Source organism: Panicum virgatum, chromosome 2K (genome assembly GCF_016808335.1).
Source record: "Panicum virgatum strain AP13 chromosome 2K, P.virgatum_v5, whole genome shotgun sequence".
In the NCBI taxonomy this organism is placed as follows: Eukaryota; Viridiplantae; Streptophyta; class Magnoliopsida; order Poales; family Poaceae; genus Panicum; species Panicum virgatum.
In genome coordinates, this window is record NC_053137.1 from 29,430,708 (window position 1) to 29,453,897 (window position 23,190).

At 43.9% G+C, this 23,190-nt stretch overlaps 1 long non-coding RNA gene and 1 other non-coding gene across 2 annotated transcripts; one reads left to right on the top strand and one right to left on the bottom strand.

The window, feature by feature from the left end:
- Positions 1–11,513: 11,513 nt before the first annotated feature.
- On the bottom strand, positions 11,514–13,382 carry LOC120672975. The gene is made up of 2 exons (XR_005674432.1): positions 12,160–13,382; positions 11,514–11,719 (listed from the first exon to the last, which is right to left on the bottom strand). It is a non-coding gene; the product is annotated as an uncharacterized LOC120672975 (long non-coding RNA).
- A 7,489-nt stretch (positions 13,383–20,871) lies between these two features.
- On the top strand, positions 20,872–20,978 carry LOC120696295. Its single transcript, XR_005684073.1, has one exon. It is a non-coding gene; the product is annotated as a small nucleolar RNA R71 (small nucleolar RNA).
- Positions 20,979–23,190: the final 2,212 nt, after the last annotated feature.

The window sequence follows — 23,190 nt, forward strand, 5'->3', positions numbered from 1 at the left end:
TAGAGCTAATTAAAAGGAACACAACAAAACTAATTTCACAATTTTCTGATTTTTCTACATTTTTCTAGGATTTTGCAAAGTTTACTAAAAAATAAAGAAAAAGGAAAAATCTTTTTGCAGATAGGACCTTGTGAAGTTTTGAATCCCAACAATTGGGTCCTTGGTCGGGATTAGAGGGGGGATGGGCGATGACCGGCCGATTCCGGCGACGGTGATCGCCGGCGGCGAAGGTTGAGTGGCCAGGGAGCTAGAGGTGGCCGTGGCGCACTTGTTGGAGGGGTCGTGAGGGAGGATTGGGGGCCGGAGGGTGCTCGTCGTCGGTGAGCAGAGCATGGCGGTGGAGGTCGATGGCGTTCCAGTAGCGCAGGGGTGAGTCAGTGGGGGAAAAGTGGCAGGGGAGTAGCAGCGTGTCCATGCGAAGCTATTAGGGTGTTTGGAAGGGATGGGGAGGATGAGCACGAGGGAAGGCCTGAAGATGAGTTTGGCAGGAGAGAATGCGAACACGGCGACGATGTCGACTTCTCCACGGTGGTCGGCGAGGTGTCGCACCGGGGAGTCCAAGGGGCGGCATGGCGCGAGGTAAAGAAGACAGGCAGAGGTGGTTTGGGTGGCAGAGGTGCTCTAGGCGCGACGTGTGGGCACCGAGGTAGCTCGGGAAGACAGTTCCCACGGCGGGCTGCTCGCCGGAGAAGAGATCCAAGGCCGGTGAGCTGCGGCGCGGTGTGGCGAGCTCGCGAGAGGCCAGCAAAGGAGGGAAGTGGGTCCAGGAGGTGCTAGAGAGGCCGGGTGGCAGGCCAGAGGTGGCGCGGGCGACCAATGGGCGGGGGAAAACCCGCGGCGGCGGCAGCGCAGAGACTCCGGTGAAGCTGGAAGTTGAAGACGAGTTGGAGGGGTTCATTTGTAATTTCTGAAAAGTTTAGGGGTTCTGCTGTAAACTAAAATTTCCCACTGATCTACGGCTCAAATGAAAAGGTGCCCAAAATGAAAGTTGTTCAGTTTTTCAAGATCTACAACTTTCTTGTTGTGCAAATTTTCACTAGATCAAAGGGTTTTGGAATATTTTCAAAAGTTCAAATGAACTCTATTGAATAAAGGAAAAAATACTTTTTGATAGCAAATTCATCACAATTTTGGACTAAAATGCAATAAAGCTGCCAAAATCATGATTACTTGCATAATTGCAAGAAAGTCCTTCACAATTTTGAAATTACTTCCTAAGCCAAAACTTTTTGTAATAAAGGACTTGTAATTTTCCATAATTACAAAAATACCCCTAATTTTGTATTGGAAAATTAAATTTCCACACAAAAACAAACTCAAGTTTCACACATTATCTTATGTTCTAATAATTAGACACCTGAAGTGTCACAACCTTCCCCCCTAAAAAGAATCTCGTCTCGAGATTCCAGATTAGGAATGGACTAGGATATTAGGTACCTGGATTCGTCCTAAGGAAGTCGGGAAATTTTTGTTGGAGATAATGCTTAGTTTTCCAAGTAGCTTCTTCCTCCGTGTGATGGTTCCATTGGATCTTGTACATTTTTACCTTCTCCCTTTCGGTACTCCTTTCTTTGCTATCAAGAATTTTCATTGGACATTCCACATAGGATAGATCCGGTTCTATTTCCAGATCTTGTTGCTCAAGAACTTCTTCGGGAACTTTAACACATTTCTTGAGTTGAGAGACATGGAAAACATCATGGACAGCTGCTAACCGAGAAGGAAGTCGAATTCGGTAAGCTACTAGTCCACATATTTTGAGGATCTCAAAGGGTCCAATGTAGCGAGGTGCTAACTTCCTTTTAAGCCAAACCGCTGAACACTTTTTGTTGGACATACTCGCAAATATATGTGATCCCCAACTTCAAATTGTAATGGCTTTCTCCTTTTATCTGCATAGCTCTTTTGTCTAGATTGCGCGGCTTTAAGATTTGCCTGAATAATTTTTACCTTATTCTCGGCCTCAGTTACTCTCCTGTCTGTGACAAACTCAAAGGAGTCCGGCATCTTCGGCCATACAATGCTTCGAACGGTGCCATCTTCAAACTGGACTGGTAACTGTTGTTGTATGAGAATTCTGCTAGAGCTAGACATTTATCCCAATTCTTGTCATATTGAATGACACACGCTCTGAGCATATCCTCAAGTATTTGGTTTACCCTTTCGGTTTGTCTGTATGTTTGAGGATGATAGGCAGAGCTACGAATCAACTTGGTTCCAAGAGAAGCCTGTAGTTGCTCCCAGAAACGTAAAACAAATTGTGCTCCGCGATCAGATATGATCATTTTGGGTACACCATGGAGGTGAATTATTTGATCAAGATGGATTTCTGCATACTTTTTAGCGGAGTATGTAGTATGCACTGGGAGAAAATGAGCAGTATTGGTCAATCTATCAATGATCACCCATATGGAGTCGTGCTTCTGGGATGTGTTGGGTAAGCCAACAATGAAGTCCATACTAATGTCTTTCCATTTCCAAGATGGAATTGGCAGGTGTTGAAGTACACCTACTGTTTTGAGATGACTAGCTTTAATTCTTTGGCAAGCATCACATTCAGAAACATACTTAGCTATCTCCCTCTTTATTCTGGTCCACCAATAATTCTGTCTAAGATCTTGATACATCTTGGTGCTACCAGGATGAATAGAAAACTTTGAGAGATGTGCTTCATCGAGAATTTGCCTATGGAGTTGATGATCCTTAGGAACAACAATACGATGGTCGAAGCATAAAACTCACTGGTGATCCAGATGAAAACACTTGTATATTTCTTCACCCTGAGCTAACTCTTATTTGATGATCTTAACACCTTTATCATGTAGTTGCGTTGAGATAACACTTTCTTGCATCGTAGGCTTAATAGCTATGTGATTCAAGCTCCCTTGTGGAATCATCTCTAGGTTCAATTTCCTCATTTCATTGCATAGAGTCTCGTTGAATGATTCTGCCTCTAAGCAATGACAATGTGACTTACGGCTGAGTGCATCCGCAACCACATTTGCTTTGCCAGGATGATAATGTACTTCAATATCATAGTCTTTGATGAGCTCTAACCATCGTCGTTGCCTCATATTCAAATCAGCTTGTGTGAAAATATATTTGAGACTCTATGGTCAGTGTAAATATTATAATGAGTGCCCATAAGATGATGCCTCCATATCTTGAGAGCATGAATAACTGCAACTAACTCAAGATCATGAGTAGGATAGTTCTTCTCATGAGTCCGAAGTGCTCATGATGCATAAGCAATTACCCGGTTGTTTTGCATAAGAACGCATCCAAGTCTGGTGCCAGAAGCATCACAATAAACATCAAAGGACTTGGTATTATCTGGTTGAGCTAATACTGGAGAAGTGGCTAGTTGCGCTCGAAGAGTGTGGAATCCTTCTTCACACTTATCATCCCAAACAAACTTAACTCCTTTCTTTAATAACTCCGTCATAGGTTTAGCTATCCTGGAGAAGTATGGGATGAAGCGGTGATAGTATCCGGCTAAGCCAAGGAAACTCCTTATCTGATGGACTGAAGTAGGAGGCTTCCAATCCATTACTTCCTAAACTTTGCTTGGATCAATGGATATGCCTTCACTAGAGGTAGTATGTCCCAGAAATTTCATACTATCTAACCAGAATTCACACTTTGAGAATTTAGCATATAAGCGATGATCTCGTAGTCTTTGAAGAACAACTCGCAAATGGTTAGCATGATCCTCTTCGTTCTTGGAATAGATTAGAATGTCGTCAATAAAAACAACGACAAACTTGTCCAACTCTAGCATAAACACCGAATTCATCAGATACATGAAATAAGGCGGTGCATTGGTATGGCCGAAATACATCACCAGATACTCATAAAGTCCATATCTGGTAGATAAGGACGTATTCGGTATGTCAGATGGTTTGATTTTGATTTGATGGTAACTGGAACGTAGATCAATCTTGGAGAAAACTTTAGCTCTAGCTAACTGATTAAACAGGATGTCAATGCGTGGAAGGGGGTACCTATTCTTGATTGTCACCGCATTATGGGGCCTGTAGTCCACGCATAGCCTCAAACTGTTATCCTTTTTCTTTACGAATAGGGCTGGGCAACCCCATGGTGAAGCACTTAGTCGAATGTAACCTTTGTCCACAAGGTCTTGAAGCTGAATCTTCAATTCTGCTAACTCATTGGGTTGCATCCAGTAGGGTCTTTTAGAGATAGGAGCTGTTCCTGGTTATAACTCAATCAAAAACTCAATATCTCTATCAGGAGGTAATCCAGACAAGTCATCCGGAAAAATATCCGCATACTCGCACACTACCGGAATGTCTTCTAGTTTGATATCTTTCATGGCAAAGGTACAAGGAGTGATGTACTCTTGTGGTGGAAGATAAAGGGTAGTGGCTCCTTGATATGGTGAATCAATCTCAATAGCTCGGGAAGAGATATCTAACAGTACTTTATGTTTGGTCATCCAATCCATACCCAGGATAACATCCAGCCTTGGTTGTTCATAGCATTCTGGCCTTGGGTAGGCTTCTGGTTTCGAGGGCAATTCCAGGCAAAGTGAGCAGGACTTCCGCAAGTGAAGCAGCGATTATCGCCATCTGGGCGGTTGGGTTGTTGAACATTTGGTCTTAGCCCAGATTGTCGCTGTTGAGGCATAGGAGGTCTAGCTGTTCCTTGCTGCTGAGGTGGCCTGAAAACCCATTGCCTAATGGGGGATTTCTCTGCGGGGCCCTAGGAACTATATTTTGCACCAAATGATACCTCGGAGGCTGCGCACCAGAGGGTCCAGTTGGTGCCTTCTGCTTCTTCTCAGCACGATGCGCTGCTATGCAATCATCCTGAGTAATGGTGAGGTTCACCAGCTCATTGAAGCTGTCAGGGCGGACAAGATTAAGACGTTCCTTGAGCTTGGTATTGAGACCGCGGCGAAAACGATCCCGCTTCTTGGCATTACTATTGGCATGATAACCAGCATACTGGCACAGGTGATTAAAGACCTGTGCATATTGTAGCACCGTGCGGGTTCCTTGTGTCAGTGCCAAGAACTCATTCATCTTTCGGTCCATGAGTCCTTCGGGAATATGATGCGCCCTGAAGGCGGTCCTGAATTCGTCCCAGAGGATTACATGGTCAACAGGTAGCGTGGCGCGATAATTGTCCCACCAGATACGGGCGGTGCCACGTAACTGCTGGGCAGCGAAGAGGGTCTTGTTTGCTTCAGAGCATGGTACTGGTAATAAGGTGAACTTTGATTCTATGGTCTGAAGCCATGCATCTGCGTCCAGGGGCTCATCCGTCTTGTGAAATAGTGGGGGCTGGGTACCAAAGAATTCCTGGTATCCAGCTGCTTGGGGAATATGATCCTCACGTCCTCGCTGTTGAGGGCGTGGTTGGTTTTGTTGTCCCTGTACTAGTTGTCGTAGCAAATCAGTTTGTAGGGCCATAACTTCCGCCAAATTAGGAGGTGGCGGTTGCTGAGATCCACTAGCCTGGCCATGGCTAAACCCTTCCAGGGTACCACTCGTTGAGCCCACCATCTGAATCATGGAAGATATCCATTAGATTACAATTCATCTTTGCTTCCATTATCAAATGGTATAGTGCAAAACAAAGATAGTTGGAAATAGAATGAGGTTGATTGCAGTAACATGCACGTCTCACATGCTATCCAACCAATTCAACTCAAAATGTAAGGAATAACAAGGTTTCCACAAAAACATCGCCATTTATTCCAAGCTTCATGTTACAGTCATGGTGATGGATACTACAAAAGTCACAACCTTAACCTACTCCCATACTGTTATACTACAACAAGTGATGTTCCCATCCAAGCTATCTTACATCACTTCCTATTTACACAGTTCTACTTCTACGAGGAGTCAAGCCTAAAAGTTTCTATGATTTAGAAATCATCAAGATTACCGACTAAGGACTCGCTACCTAGAGAAAGGTCTTTGTTCTGAGTTTTGAGCTCTAGACCTTCGTGCTCAGAGTCAATTTCAGAAACTCCTTCAATCTCTTCGGGGTCTTCTTCTGCATTTCCCTCAGGCTGGTCTGGGATATCGGGTGGTATTGGCGGCACTTGAAGAAACTTGATATAAGCATTAGCATCCTCAAGCTCCGAAGTAAGGTCATGAACCTGCTCCTGGAGGAACTCTATCACTATGTTGCGCTGGCTGAGAAGGGCATCGCTCTCGACGATTTGGTCTTCTCGGTGGCCTATCGCCTCCTCACGTTGAGCTGTCATCTCGTCCCGGGTGGTAACTGTTACTTGAAGCTCTTCCACCTGAGCGATGTGCCTATCCAACTTGCTATGAGTGACCTGTGCCTCACTAGCCAAGTGGATAATTCTGCGCACTATAACCCCTGAAGGCGAAGCTGGGCATTCATAAACCTGACCATCATATGCACCTTATCTCCCGCTGAATCCCCAAGTAGGTGCGCACAGTGCTCCACCCGAAAGGACCACTCGGGGTCATGGTAGTGTGTGGCGGGGAATAGGCCGATAGGGTATCCTGCCACTTCGTTGGGATGCTGCTAGCAGAAGGTAGTAATAGCCTCTAGAGCGACAGCTTCGATAGTGTCGGCAAGGCGATATCCAAATGCCTCGATCTCTATAGGCTGCCAGTGAGCTCGGAAAGGGTGCTGTGGTATAGTCATCTTCACATTGCAACGGGTAACTCCTTCCGCTGTGTATGTGTAGCAGTCATACTGTGGCGGCTCCGTGTAACAAAACAGCTAGAGAGATTCCCACAGAAGGCGAGGAAAACCCTCCCAGTGGAGTCTGTTAGTGTGGGTGTGGCCCGCACCATCCTGAGAAGTGCCCGAAACATCAGCCATCTGAAACAAAAATTCAAATGGTGAGATGTCGCCAAAAAGGGACACAAAAAGCTGTAGGATGTGATTCATTGAAACGTAAAGTTTCAGAAGAACCATGAATGATCCAACTATTGCAAAATTAGTTGATCACTTGAAACTTCCTTGAACAATAGATCAAGGATACAAAAACTCGGCCTAATCTCAAGTACTTTACATCTCCTAAGATCAACTAAATCAAGGTTTTAGAACAAGGCACTCACCAGATTAAATCAAACAAGCACTCTAGAATTCCTTAAAAGATATTCAAGCATATCATTTAAGTTCTAGCAATGCATGCACATTCTATCGTCCTCACAACCACAAATAACTGCCAAATACCTTTGGCCTTACGTGGTTAGTTTCAGTGGCATACTTTAGATACGTCTCTCTTTATACCTAGTCGATAGATCCTAATCATTCTTAACCTATTGATCCATGGTTAGTGTACCTGCAGAAAACACATAGTTAATAGCCACCTTGTAATGCCCATAAATCGTCACCCTAGGGCTTTATGGTCTAAGCACAGTCCTTAACGAGTCCAACGTAATTTTGTAAACACTTTGTTGAGCACATCTTTTATTCAGAACCTTTTTAAGATTTGTTGTACCATCTGGAGTATACTTGCCTGCTCTAATACCAGCTGTGGTAGAACCACTTTGAATTACACCAGTTCAAGTACTTTAGCGATCGATCCGAAGATGATTCAAACTAAATATACTTCTCATGGTATAATTTGTGGCCCTTCGGGTAAAATCCCGATATAACCACTTGATATCAGATCGTAACACAAGTATATTTCCCGCACGAAGGCGAGTCAGAGATACAACATTCCATAATATTTTACATCACATAGATAACAGGTATAATTTACATCAGAGTTTTTGAAGCTAGTAAACCGAAGTTCTAGCTTTTACAAACTTTATTCTTAAGGAACTTAAAGAGGTTCAACAGAAACTAGTATAAGAGAAGTTTTGCAGCAGAAAGAAAACACAACTATACACAAATGTCGTAGGATAGATGCCATGATAAGGTCGAACATGACATCATTCAGCTGATTCATAGCTGGTTAGAGATGCTTCCCATTTCATGGACCAACCAGCAGGTAAAACACTAGGCCAAGTTATACTAGTGTTTGGGTCTTCCAAAGTCATTCCTGAAAACAAGGTCACAAGCAAGACCGAGTATGCTAATACTCAGCAAGACTGACCCGTCTAAGGGTATATAATAGCCCTTTAACTAGACATGCAAAGCCTGTGAAGGTTCTGGGGTTTCTTTTGCTGAAAACCAACAATGAGTAGATCCTTACTTTCAAATTTTAGCTTTCAGATTCTAGTTGAATTAACCAGTCTAGATAAGCACCTATCTATACAACACATGGTAGAGGAATTATTTGCATCCAACAAGATTGAGTATCCTCTTTATTCCAGTTCTTACTCTATGTGGTAAAGGGATCAAGCAGTCTCAATATCCACGAGAAACGGATGATTCTGAATCGAATTTCCAACCTTGCAAGGGTAAACCTAACACACACGCTTGGAGCACTGATGAGTCACTCGCAAGCAACCATTTGCTTCTCATTCTGGTTCATGGATCAGTGCCACTCTCCCTAACTATAGAGAACCCGACCTTCTCTGTACCTGTGGTTGTTGCAACATAAATTAACTTCCTATCTCTACGAGAGAGTGGGGGGTATGTCCATTTGCCGGGCGGATCAGTGACTAGGCTTGCTGTGTACCATATTTACAGCATGTGGCTGGTACTTTCAAACGCTTAACCACCGCTACCACACACTACGGCCTTATCAAGTTCATCAACACAGACGGACTTCAACAAATCCTCCCATGATCCTTATAGTGATTGAAAGAAAGTAAACAATCAACTCCTATAAAGCTCGCGAGTGATAGGCAATTACTCGACTTTTACCGGTCCTATTAGCATAGCATCTATTCGGACTCAGATCTAGTGTTCAATCAATAGGAACCTAGAATTATGCATCTAGGGATTTCATTCAACTCTAATAACTTAAATGCACAAGTAAATAACAATAAGTTGCATAATTTAAAATAATAGGATTATGCACCGGGGCTTGCCTGTAGTGGTGTCTATAGAGTCAGTTGACTTTGGCTCTTCCGAATCGGAGTTCGGGATTTCAGTTAACTCAACAGTATTAACTTGAGCTTCAGAAAAATCCCCGTCTGGCTCCTGGATGAGCTTGTAGGTTCTGTCGGCTAACGATGTTGTTTCTATATGCAATGCAATGATTGGAAATTAGTGAAGTGCTTGAGTATAGCTTTCCTTCACTAAAGAGTTGGAATTTAACCAATTAAACAATCCACAAAAAGGCTTTAATTAAAATTTGTAAAGGCATAAACAATATACAAAGCAAAATTTTTTAAAAGTACGAGCTAAAGTTTAGTAAAAGATTTACAAAGTTTTTAAGGAGCTAGATGTGTTCTATAGAACACATGGTTCAAAGCCCACTTAAGTAGAACTGTAAAATCAAAGATATGATTAAAAAGAGCTATAATCTAACCCTATTTTTAGAATTTCTTATATAAGAAAATTTTTCAAACTCATCACATCAGATGATAGAGCTAATTAAAAGGAACACAACAAAATTAATTTCACAATTTTCTGATTTTTTTACATTTTTCTAGGATTTTGCAAAGTTTACGAGAAAAATAAAGAAAAAAGAAAAATCTTTTTGCAGATAGGACCCTGGGAAGTTTTGATTCCAGTAACTGGGTCCTTGGTCGTGGTCAGAGGGGAGGATGGGCGTTGACTGGCCGATTCCGGTGACGGTGATCGCCAGCGGCTAGGGTTGAGTGGCCAGGGAGCATGAGGAGGTCGTGGCGCACCTGTTGGAGGGGTCGAGAGTGAGGATTGGGGGCCAGAGGGTGCTCGTCGCCAGTGAACAGAGCACGGCGGCGGAGGTCGACGGCGTTCCGGTGGCGCAGGGGTGAGGCAGTGGGGGAAAAGTGGCTGGGGAGTAGCAGCGTGTCCAAGCAAAGCTGTTGGGGTGTTTGGAAGGGATGGGATGGCGCTGCAACGATGGGTCAACGGCGGGCAGAAGCTCGCCGGAGTTGGAGGAGAGTGCGGCGGGGTTTTGGCCGGTGATGGGGCTCGGCCTGGCCTTTTATAGGCCAAATGTGGGGAGGATGAGCACGAGGGAAGGCCTGAAGATGAGTTTGGCAGGACAGAAAGCGAACTCAGCGACGACGTCGACTTCTCCACGGCTGCCGGCGAGGTGTCGCGCATGGGAGTCCGCGGGGAGGCATGGCGCGAAGTAAAGAAGACAGGAAGAGGTGGTTTGGGTGGCGGAGGTACTCTAGGCAGGACGTGTGGGCGCCGAGGGGGCCCGGGAAGACAGTTCCCGCGGAGGGCCTCTCGACGGAGAAGAGATCCAGGGGCGGCGAGCTACGGTGCGACGTGGCGAGCTCGCGCGAGGCTAGCAGAGCGGGGGGGGAGTGGGTCCAGGAGGTACTAGAGAGGCCGGGTGGCAGGCCAGAGGCGGCACGGGCGGCCGATGGGCGGGGGAAAACCCGCGGCGGCGGCGGCGCAGAGACTCCGGTGAAGCTAGAGGTTGAAGACGAGTTGGAGGGGTTCATTTGTAATTTCTGAAAAGTTCAGGGGTTCTACTGTAAACTAAAATTTTCCACTGATCTATGGCTCAAATGAAAAAGTGACCAAAATGAAAGTTGTTTAGTTTTTCTAGATCTACAACTTTCATGTTGTGCAAATTTTCACTAGATCAAAGGATTTTGAAATATTTTCAATAGTTCAAATGAACTCTATTGAATAAAGGAAAAAATACTTTTTGATAGCAAATTCATCACAATTTTGGACTAAAATGCAATAAAGCTTCCAAAATCATGATTACTTGCATAATTGCAAGAAAGTCCTTCACAATTTTGAAATTACTTCCTAAGCCAAAACTTTTTGTAATAAAGGAATTGTAATTTTCCATAATTACAAAAATACCCCTAATTTTGTATTGGAAAATTAAATTTCCACACCAAAACAAACTCAAGTTTCACACATTATCTTATGTTCTAATAATTAGACACCTGAAGTGTCACGTTAGCCAATTCCGACATCAAGATTCTAGTCTTGGCTCACTATAACAAAACAGCAATGTAAATATGTTTTATTCATAGCCTAGATGTGTTTTATTTCGTCTTTAATGTAGTGTAGATGCGCTTTGCTAAAACGTGTCTGGAGCGTTACCACACAGACCGTGTCAAGAAACATAGATACATTTTGCTAAGCGTATCAAAAATACATGACATGCTTTTCTAGAGACGGTGAATGACGTTTTTATTCAGGGGATGTATGTACGCTTTATTTTTTTCCTCCCTTTTTCAGTCTTGCGCTTTTCTTTTTCGTTTTCCTTTTGATCATATTAGTTTATAAAGTCATGTAGGACATTCCTTTGCCATATTTTTTTCCTCATTTATGCAGAATCATATTTCACTTTAATTTGGTCATAGCTAGTGTGGAATTTATCTGATATAGAACACTCATATCGATAAAATAGTTTGAACTATTTACTAGAAGGGCCTATGCTGACCCGGGGGCTCGCTTTTTGGGAAGCCCGAAGAGATCTTCAAAAAGTGGGTTTTTATGATCCAATAAAAAGTACACGCTAGGGAAACCACGCCTGGCCTGAGCAAGTATTCATTTAATATTAAAGCTCCTCTCAACAAACCAATCAATCATCCATATACAATATGATGATCTCACATATATACTGCCCTAAAATTTATAGATTTAGAATCTATCAAAAACATTTCATGTATGCAGATACTTGTATTTCACTTCTCCACATTGCTTCATTCAGCAGATTTTCTGTATGGACTTCGTGATCCTGCAGATTAAATAAATAAATTCATTGTTATATGGTATGAAAATGTGAGCACAGACTTAAAATGGTGTAACTACAAAAATATCCAATTGGAGATAAAAGTAAAGTTATTTTCCTCTTAAATAATCATGAAAAAACTTAGCAGGGAATCAACGTGTGAACAAAATTCTGTCAAGTCTTATTCAGAAAAATCATCATTATTTATACTAGGACACGTGTAATTAATTTGAACTACCAGACTATTATCTTTCAAGGTCAAATATTCTATGACATCACTATTGACGAAAAAGGCTTCTCTGTAAAATCCTATATTGAGAAATCACATAGTAATCTACATGATGATTATAGATATCACAGTAGTACAAAACTGTAATGCTGAAAGATATATGACTTTTTTATGCGCAGAACAATTATCTCTTGCATATTAAGCATTGAACACTTACATATCGCCTGCAGCTTCTGATACTTTGGTCACTTATCCAAAAAGCTTATGATGGAGCTCATCAAGCACTCCCAAATATCCTGTCTTTCAGTTTCAAAAGTAAACGATTACCTGCCATTAGTTTAGGAACTTCTTGGAACTACGAGGCCATGAAAGCTCAAATATTTGATTGTCAAACAACTCAATATGGATGACATAACAAAATTGAAAAGAAAAGCCCCACAGGGAAGGAGTTCTTCCCTCCACTGCATCTCATGCCAAGTATGAAATGAGCTACCACGGAAGGGATTCAGATGCAACATCTCATGTCATTTGCATGCAACCAATGCTCAACTGCAAACAGGAAACACCTCTGCATGACATGGAAATTTTATTGGGCAAGAAAAAAACTCAAATATGGAACATCTAACAAAAAATTGTATAAAAATTATGCATTCTGCATATAAGATAGTAATGACGACTATTGTTATCTGAATATCTTATCATAACCAAGAGGCAACGCTATTCATTCACTATGTGCCGCAAGAAAAAACTTCTTGTCTTGCCTATATTACACATGATGTTTGATAAGAAAGAAAAAAAAACTACAGTATGAGGTAATAATCAAGAGTCCATTTGTGTCTATAAATGAAACAAAGACATGTATTAGGTAGTTAGAAGTAGTCTTCGCTGCAACTTGCAAGTACGAAATAGGATCTAGTCCTTGATCTGATAATAAATAAACAAGATAAAAAATATGAACCTGATGTGCTCGCTGAAAGATTGACTATGCCGCTCCCCTCTTCCCTGAATCTCCATCGTCAATGAAAAAAAGCAAGATCTATAGACTAGGCATAACTGTACCAAACCAGTGATGGATCTAGCAACAGTGAAATGCAGAGGCCGGCAGCTGGGTTGGAGGAGAAAGCATGAGGTCACTGCAGCATCGGAACTCCACCAGATGCATCAAAGAGCCATGGCGATTGCTGGGAACACGCCAGTGGGTAGATGCGTGTTTGAGTGGCGGAGCATGGGAATTGAAACGGAGGGAGGTGAAAAGCGCTAGTGCTGGCAGGAGGCGGCGCATGTGTAACCGGCGGCGGACGACGCAGGGAAACTGTGGCGCGTGGCGCAGGGGAATGGCGGCGGGCGGCGCAGGGGAGCGGCTGCATCGGTGGGCCGCGCAGGGGAGCGGCGGCGGCGGCGGCCGCGCACGGGATGCCTACAAGATATGGAGCGGTTGGATAAAAGAGATTTGGGGGACGTGGGACTTAAAAGATAGGTTAAGGACTAATCTTGTCACATTTTCAGTAAACGTATTAACATTCGTACCTAGATGGTACAGGGTGATGAGCGTAGATACGTTAGAGAAAGCGTTAAAAGTAAAGCATATCTACACGGCTAATCTGTTGTAGTGGCTGGACTCTTGTCTTTACTGATGTCCACCATGTTCGTACCAAACAGATGTTGATCAATTTTCATTGTCTTATGGGCACCTCAAATTTGAGTCTCTCTTGCTTAAAAGCCAACTGAATTTGCTGACAGAAGACCTTGCATTCATTCGTATCATGAGAGGTTGCATTGTGCCACTTCAATATTTTATGTTTTTGAGCTCCTCTTCCGATTGAATCTTGTGATATGGCTTCAACTTAATTAACCTCTCTAACAATAATAAATCAAATATCTTGTCAGCTTTGGTGATGTCGAATCCAAATGACTCGGGCTCTTTCTTCCCGAATGGACACGACACCGGCTTCTTGTTGCCTTGAACCCACTCTGCCGATGCAACTACTTCTTGCTCTCCATCGAAATCAGGATCACCAGAGTATTCGACGTAATTAACCTTCTTCTGAAAGTTTCCTCATTTCTGCTCATACGGTCGAACCTCCCCTGTCATCCGACTTGCCATCTGACTGATGCTTTCGAAGTCTTGTGATGCATATTTCTCTTTAATGTGTGGCAAGAGTTCCTGAAAGACAACATCAGCAAGTTGCTGATCTGACAGCACTAACTGTAGCACCTGTTCTTGACATCTCTGAGCCTTTGTATGAACACAGGTACTGACTCATCACTCCTCTGGCTTCAACTAGTCAAATCGGTCAACTTTAACTCAGTAACACTAGAGAAGAAGAACTGATGAAATTTTTTCTCTAAATCAGCCCAATATAAGATGGAATTGGCTGGAAGCATGGTGAACCAAGCAAAGGCCGATCCTGACAGAGACATAGAAAATAATCAGACCCTGAGTGCATCCTTATTTGCCGCCTCTCCACACTGCATGATGAATCTGTTAACGTGTTCCAAAGTGGAAATGTCTCCTTGTCCCAAATATTTGGTGAAATCGGGAACTTTGTACTTGTGCGGGAAAGGAAGCTGATCATAAGCAGGAGGGTAGGGGGTCCTGTACATGACAAATTGTTGCTTTGGCCTTAACCCAAACTATTCCCTCATCACTTCAGCTATCTTGGCAGCCCAAACAATCTGCTCGTCAACCACTGGTACCTGCTGAGGAGGAACTGGAACTGTTGGTTGTGTGGCCGGCGCAGGTTGTGGCGATGCAAGGGTCATCGGCTGGGCTGACGATGCCATATTGGATGCCTGCTGAGCCATCTGACTAGATGTCGGCTGATAAAGCACAATCTCAGACGTGGCCATCTGTTTTGATGCCGATGGGCTAGCACCGACTGCTGGGCCATACACCGCACGTACGACACGTTGACATGTACACGGTGCTTAAGTGCCAAATCCGACTGTCAACCATACTCAATAATAAAGAAAAACTACATGCCTTACTCACATATTTGTATCACTAACCCTGCTCCACAGTTGTTTTCAAGTTTTGTACATTTCAGATGAGCAAGAGCGGAATAAGACGAAAACACACAGTAGACGCCACATAACTATGCAGAAGATCGCATCTAGCGTCACCCACTTACAAAGAGGGCCCACCTAGCAGAGCAAACGGGCGCGTCACGTATAATGCACACAAGGAAAGATACGAGGGCCCACCTGTCAGCCTGCCAGAAGAGGATGAGGACGAGGGGCACCAGGGGGGCGGCTGAACCCCAGGTTGGGCCGAACGTGCCCTGCCTCCCGTCTAGGTGGACTTCGAGGAAGAGTAGCTACCAAGTCTCCTGATTACCTTCCATATGTGCATTGGCGGGAAACCGACCTCCACTAGTATAAATAGGCCTCTCCTCCACCCCCCCCTCAACACACACACACCTCTCATTCCACTCTCTCCAAGAAGGCTCTCTCTCTTGCTCTCTTAGCTAGGTAGTGGAGCTAGGCTAGTTCTTCTTTAGCAAGCAAGTCGTCCTTGGGGTCATTGAGCAATCCTCGGCTCCCGGTATGGCTTTGTATCCGACTTGTCAGACTTCTATTCATAATATAGAGTTGTGCCATGATTGCTTTACTATCTTGATAGTTTATCAATCCATGCTTAGTCCATTCATGAGTTATACTAAGGTCTTGGTTAGGCCAGATGATCCGGGTACGGATAGAGGTTCGTTGTGCTTTCGGGCTTGCTCTAGTATTTTTCTTGTCCATCCGAAGGGTGGGAGACCCTGGGACACTAGAGTAGTGACTTCATACACGAGAGTGGTGCTCGGGTATGCGGCATCCTTCGGATATGACCGTGCTCCATGGTGTGACTGGGGTAGACGGCAGGTGGTCACAGCCCTGTCCGTTCGGCGTAACAGTTGTGTTGCGTTTAGCGTATTATGTTCGGGTTCGGTGTAGGAGTTCTTGCAAAGAGGTAACAGAACGGGACGTTCTCCAGTGCGGGACCTTCTCCCCGCTATCCCACTTTCCTGGCACCTGCAGTCCTAACCATGTCCTAACATAATCCCAGCTTTGGATAGAAGCACTAGGACACCTAATCTAGCCTAAGCTCCAGCTGACTTAACGTAGGATAGAGTAGTCTCTTTCTTCTGTTGTTTCTCTCTTTTATTCCTTCCCCTTGGAATGTGGATGTGTGCTGTGTCGCATTACCTGTTGGCGCCTACCAATGACACCTAGTGATAATGCCCGCAGACGCCAATTTGGGACGGTAGTATTTCATGAACCACGAATAGATCCGCAAGCGCACGGAATACCGCTGTAGCATTTTACCCGGGAGTATACCGGGGTGTCATTTATATTTCCACAGGGAAGGCGATAAGTGAGAGAATATATAGATCAGTTGGTGAGCTCTATCTAGATTGGATATTGTCATGCATAAAAAGGGGTAAGATAATAATATGGTAGGAGGTAGTGTGACACACACACAAACTACTCTCTTGGATAAAAGAATAAAGATTACTTTAGGCCGGGAGCAAGTAAAAGTTAGAGCTCGAGTCAGCTGCGCTAGGCTAGCTATATCTACACTTTCTCATTAGTTAGTTCGTCAGAGATTAAACTACACAACAGGGAGACCGCTATCGAAGTAACGGGAGGAGCCCGTACACCCCGGCGACTTTATGTACCTCCTACCCCCCATACCGAACGTGGAGGATTACTAAAAGGCACGGATAGGGCTATCACCACCTCCCGGCTACCTCTCCAAACCGTGGGTATAGTTGACATCCAGCAACTCTTAGCTAATCTAGACACCATGTCTACACTAGTAAGAGATACTCTAATGTCCCGCGCGGAGCCCCCACCCTCTGGATGGACAGACATCACACTAGAGCAATCATATGAATACTGGAGCAGTTGATAGAGTTCTAAGAACAAAAGACTAGCCATCTCTAGCACAGGGCGATCATGCATTGCAAGCATTGAATAAAAACGCAACTATGACAAGAAGCATATACTCGATAACTCAGAATATACTTCAAGCAGATATCGGTAACCATAGTCTAATTCAATTACAAACGACCGAATATTACAAGAGAGAGCTAGAGATGAACCCATACCAGACTCTCGAGCAACTCCGGCGACTCGATGACTCCTACACTTCTCCTAAACTCCACTAAGCCTAAAGACTATGCAAGGAATGCAAGAGAGGAAGAGGTGTGTGTGTGTGTTCTATTCTCTACCCCCCTTCTATTTATAGCAGGGCGCCACCAGCCGCAGCACCCCAAACCGACGCTGTGAGCCCACAGGGAAGCGCCACATGCCTTGGTTGAGGCGGTGGGGCCCACGGGCCTGGATGGCCGACCAGGTAGGTCGGTCGGCCTGCCCGGGCCGCCAACCGCCCCCAACTTCCTGGAGTGGGCTTGTCTTGGTCTCCCCTTGTCCTAAAGTTGAGGCACGACCTGCCCCAGCTAGGTTTGCTTTAGTTCTTGGGCTTCACTTGGTCCATTCGAGCCTGAATCGGTACTCTGATATTTTCTATGATTTTGTGTCGGGCCAAAGTGTGCTTGTAACCTGCATATTAGCTTGAAAACACAACTTGCATATTCTAAAAGGTAAAGTGTGATTTAGGAACTTTATTGGATAAGGATGCATGTAAGAAATACAAACTCTCATGATTTTCTGATCAAGTTGACGCTTGGAAATGGTTGTTAGTGAGCATCAACAAGATCCCCAAGCTGTCCTTTGCTCGTCCTGAGCAAAGAAGGACAAATCAGGTTGTTGATCAGAAAATCACTTTGACTCGTACCTTACCTGTCATGTCATAGTCTAAAGCAAAGAGATTCATCTATAAGCTTAAATAAGTTGGTTAGCATACCTTTGCTCAATTACCTTACTCCCTCATGGGTCTTTTTAGCTATCTCCTTGTCTTGAGCTGTTGAGAGTTAGAATGGTGCATAAAGCAGTACTTGTTCATAGATCCTCAATCCATCTAGAGACACTTTTTTTTGAAAGATTTTTGAAAATATGGCAAAGCTCCAGGATAACTCTCTCGAGGCACTCATCTTGTATTTCCTTACCAGGGCAGTGTTTGCCTTTGATCTTCTCTACTACTACAAGCCTTTGTGGAGCTCAAGGTAGGATAAGAACAGAGCACACTTGTATTCTATTTATTGTAAAGTCAAAGAGAGGATCCATGGAGAAACAAGTCATGCAATCTCGATCAAAAGGTGCAAGTGTATGAATGGATGGATAGATGGATGAATATGGCTTACTCCTTGAGGTAATGGCTTTTCTCTCTCGAATCATCCCTGTCTTTCTCTCTTTTTCTTTTTCTTTTTATTGAGACATGGTTACCCCATTTTTCTCTCCTTTTTTTGGGTCATGCTTCTTTGGCATGTCATATTTTCTCTTCTTTTTAGGGCAACCATAATCTGACTTTATTTTATTTCAGGAATGTTCTACGAGAGAGATCACCAAGACATGGAGCATTTATAGATCTGAAGTGGATGGTGGTGCTAATTCCCAATGTAGGAATATAACAAATGGATGGGACGTGTACGTATGATCGAGAAAGCATGAAGAGGATCTTACTAGGGTCACCCAATTTGACAAAACTCAACAGAATATCAAGCAGCATATGTATAAGGGTTTTTCATGGAATATGACATATGGCTCTGGTAGGACATTGCATATCGCTGGGAAACTTGCCTTTTAATTTTTTTTTAATTTTCTTTTTTTTCGAAAACAACTCCAGACTTCAAGCATCACTAGAACAAGCTTGCATAACCTTATTTACCATATCTAAACTCACAACAACTTAGACTCGGATCAGGCATATGCAACCCACAAAACTTTCAGGTTTATTGGCAACATATTTGTATAACCAACGAATATAAACTCAAGAGAACTCTTATTTTCAAACTAGGCACAACAGACATGATAGAGCAAAGCAAAACTCATCCTTTCAACTTATCAAAAGGGAGTTAAGACATTCTTACTGCGCATCATGGAAAAGGGAAATAAAGCAGTAAATTTTTATTTTGTTTTTGGAAGTTTTTATCAATTTTTATTGAAAGTAAATAAAGGGATACAATTGACTTAGGGAAGGGAACCTCCCCCAAGCTAGCTCTTAGTTTAGGGTCAAAAAGTAGGACATTTCTCCATACCTGATCAGGTTGAGGTCGTTTCGTCCGTACCTGGAGAAGTAGTAGCGGTCGATGACATCTTGTTCTTCTTGCGCCACACCTTCTTGGTCTTCTTTGGTGGTGTAGGTGGTGCAGGAACAGGATCCTTTGATTTACCCTTCTTCTTAGACCTTTTTGAGTTTGCTGGATCTTCTTTCATAAGTGTCTTCATAAAAGGTATAAGACTATCTTTCTGAGAGGGTGTGACTTCGACTTCTTTGATTTTCTGAGAATTTGGCCCAAATTTGACCCGGATCATCAAGCATTGCTCTTTCTTGGGTCGGAAGTCAAATTTCTCCTCTTTACCATTGATATGGAGTCGGATTTCTCCGGCCCCAACATCAATATGTGCATCTGCTGTATTGAGGAACGGCCGTCCTAGAATGAGAGTAGTCTCCTTCTGATTATCCATATCAAGTACCACAAAATCGACTGGGACAAAACAGTCCCGTACTCTCACGGGGACATCCTCAGCGATTCCTTCTAGGTGCCGTACTGAGGAGTCAGCCAATTGCAACTGCATGGGTGTCGGTGTCAACTCTGTGTAGTTGAGTTGGTTGAAGACCGCCTTCGGCATCACACTAACACTGTCTCCCAAATCACATAAGGCTTTGTCGAAGTTCTGTGCCCCTATCGAACATCTGATAGTTGGGAATCCTAGATCCTTCTTCTTCTCGGGCAATTGTTGAAGTATAGCTGCACTGCATGCCTCAGTGAGCTTGATTACTTCGGTAGTTGGCAGTGGTCGCTTGTTGTTGATTATGTCCTTGATATAACGAGCATAGGTCGGAGCCTTCATCGCATCCATCAAGGGTACATTGATGTTCACTTGTTGTATTATCTCAACAAAGCGGCTGAACTACTCATCTGTACTTGGCTTACTTGCCCTCATAGGGAACGACAATACTTGGGTATCATAAAATTCATGCGGAGCCGTCTTCCCTTCATGAACCTTCTCGGGTTCCTCCTCCCAAGGTAGTTCTTCTGCCACCGGGCTTGCTTTCTTCCTGTTAACATGGTTAGGATAAGGCGAGTCTTGAGTAGTTTTACCTCCTCGTGTGGTTATCACCTTAACATTCTCCAAAGTAGGGGGCATGGTAGCAGCCACTTGAGCTAGTTGAGTCTCAATCATCTTGTTGAAACTAAACTGATTCTTGATGGCAGTGGAGAATCCATCCATCTTGGCATGGATGGTCTCCATAGATTTGTCTGTAGCGGCCAACTTCTTCTGAAGGGACTCACTGATCTTCGCTTGGCCGTAGACAAGATCTCTCAAGGTAGGCTGGTTAGGACCGAAAGAATTCGAATTCCCATTACCTCCTTGGTAATATGGACGTGGTTGATTCCACCCCTGACATCCTTGTGGACGAAACCCATTGCTGCCATTGAGGAATAGAGCTTCTTCTTGGGTTTCTGTGCAATTGTCGCCCAAATGTCCAACATTTCCACAGACCTCGCACGTCATGCGAGTTTCCAAGGCTTGAAGTGTTTGCATCTGAGCCTTATCTTGGGAATAATCCTCAAATTTATTGAGGAGGAGATCAATCTTCATAGCGAGCATGTCGGCCTCCTTGACGGAGTGCATACCATGCTGGCGCGGTTGGAGGCGATCATCGTTCCAACCTTGGTTGGAAACCATCTTCTCGATCAATGATGTAGCTCTTTCAATGGTCAGCGAGAAGAAAGCTCCACCCGCAGCGGCATCCACATGATCACGGGATGACTGTATCAACCCGTTGTAGAAGTTCTGTAGAATGAGCCAATTATCCATTCCATGGTGCGGACACGCCAAAATATACTCCTGAAGCCTCTCCCAAGCTTCCGGAATTAACTCATTTGATGTCTGCTGGAAGTTTGAAATCCGACCACGAAGAGCATTGGTTTTGCCCATCGGGAAGAACTTCGAGAGGAACGCCTTGGCACATTTGTCCAAAGTATCCACAACAGCCTTGTTAGTATAAAACCATTGCTTCGCTCTCCCCAAGAGAGAAAACGGAAACAGACGGAGCCGGATTGCATCTTGCGATACACCCTTGATAACAAAAGTACTACAGAGCTCCAGGAACTGCTGGAGATGAGCGCTGGCATCCTCATTGGCCCTACCACAAAATGGGCTGGCCTGCACCATCGTAATGAGACCCGTCTTGATCTCAAAATTTTCTCCTCCGGTATTAACCTCGGGTCCGGTCGGGACCAGGCTAGTAGACGGAGCGGAGTAATTGTTGACGCTCCTTAGCGCCCCGATTTGTATACCGCAAGCGCACGGTTCGTGTAGCTTTTCCCTTAGAGTATTCCCCCAAGGTTTATCAATCCGTGGATCGACAAAGAACTACCTAAGGTTTTCCATCTAATCTAATGGATCTATCCTAACATGAAGCATTGATTGCATATAAAGGGTAAACCTTTAATAGATATGAGTGATATGTAAAGGTTGATCTCATCCATGAACATAGGCTTAATCATAGCAAAACCAAAGATATGACTAGGCCTATCGTCATCTAGTTGTAGTTCAAGCTAACGAGCGGATAAATCATACATCTCAATCAAAAGCATCTTTAAACTCAAAATCTCCAATCCGATCCCTCGATACCCAACCTACTAAGTGGTTCCGCCACCCCTTTCAACGGGATACCCTGAAGCAAGTCGAACCCCCTTTGGTAGTTCCGCCATGAACCTCTAGCCACCATGACTACAAGATCATGCTAAGCGATCTATCTCGATAATAGATCTAAGATGAAGCAAACCCAAAGAGAAGAACGAAATCGAAAGAGGAGAACATGATCGCTAATAGATTCGGAAGACATGATTATCATTACTCACATAATAGATTCATTTGGATCATCACCACCATGTGCACACCATCGATGAATCCAACTAGCTCTTGAACTCCGCCATGGCACAACCACGCAGGGAGGCCACGGCGGCTAGGGTCGGCCTAAGCCATCTCCTAGACAACTTCGAAGACTTGCGGCGGCTGTCATCTCCCTCCGGTTTTGACCCTAGGTTTTCGTCGAGTTCTGGGTGGATGGATGCCTCGAGTTGAATAAGGTGCGAGCTATTTATAAGCCAAGGAAGCCACCGATCGAAGGGGAGGCCAAACCGCCTCAAAAAAGGGCTGGGCCGGCCGGCCGGCCTACCCCTTTTCGGGCTCGCCTCGGTCTCATCTTTGGCGTGTAGACTCCTCGCATCTTCTAGAGTTTCTGTCCTTCACGATTGCACCCCTTTGGACGTTGTTATCTTGGAGATATCTTCGAGGAAAGGATAGGATAGGGAATCCTTCCTTAAATCTACATTTGCTTTGCTTAATCCCGAAGTATCTTGATCTCATCTTCGTGGGCTTGGTCCTTTGGGCTCTCTTGGAGGATGGATGTGCATGAATGTGCTTCAAATCAACATGGGCTTTGGTCCTTCCTTTGGGCTTTGGCCTTCGTCTTTCTCCGTGTTAGCGCTCGATCACGGGCCTCATCATTTCATGCTCCAAAATAGGCCAAAAACCTGCAAAAACGAAGTTCCTCCAAAATATATGTGCATATGTGAAAATGACCAATAATTAGGCCGGGGTTAGGACGGTTAGTGATTTTGATATTGAATTCATGCCATTATCAAGGATAAACAAGAGATAAAAGGGGTACTTAACGAGCGCCAACATTCCCCCCATGCTTAAACCTTGCTCGTCCTCGAGTAAGTCCAGGAGCTTTGCTTATAAAGAAATCGGCGTTGCCCCTCAATGTCCTCTCTACACTTAGTCATACATAACAAGACATATTGCTCTCTCAAGTATTTAGCATTTAAGTTGATGTTGTGACCGGCTACTTTTTCATTATGGAAGATAGACTAGCAATTAAAGAACAAGCCACAATAATAAATAAATGCAATGCTCTCAAACTTAAGCGAACTTCAAACCTTTACCTTGTTTCATCGTGAAGAGTTTTCAAAAGAATGCATATCAAACATAAGTGAGGTTCTCTTGCAAAAGATCATGGAAATAATCATCTCATCAAGTCGCTCAAGCCTACATTAGATTGTCTTCAACCTATTCAACTCATATGTAAAAGTGGAAGGCTTATGTGGAGCTTGGTAGATAAAAA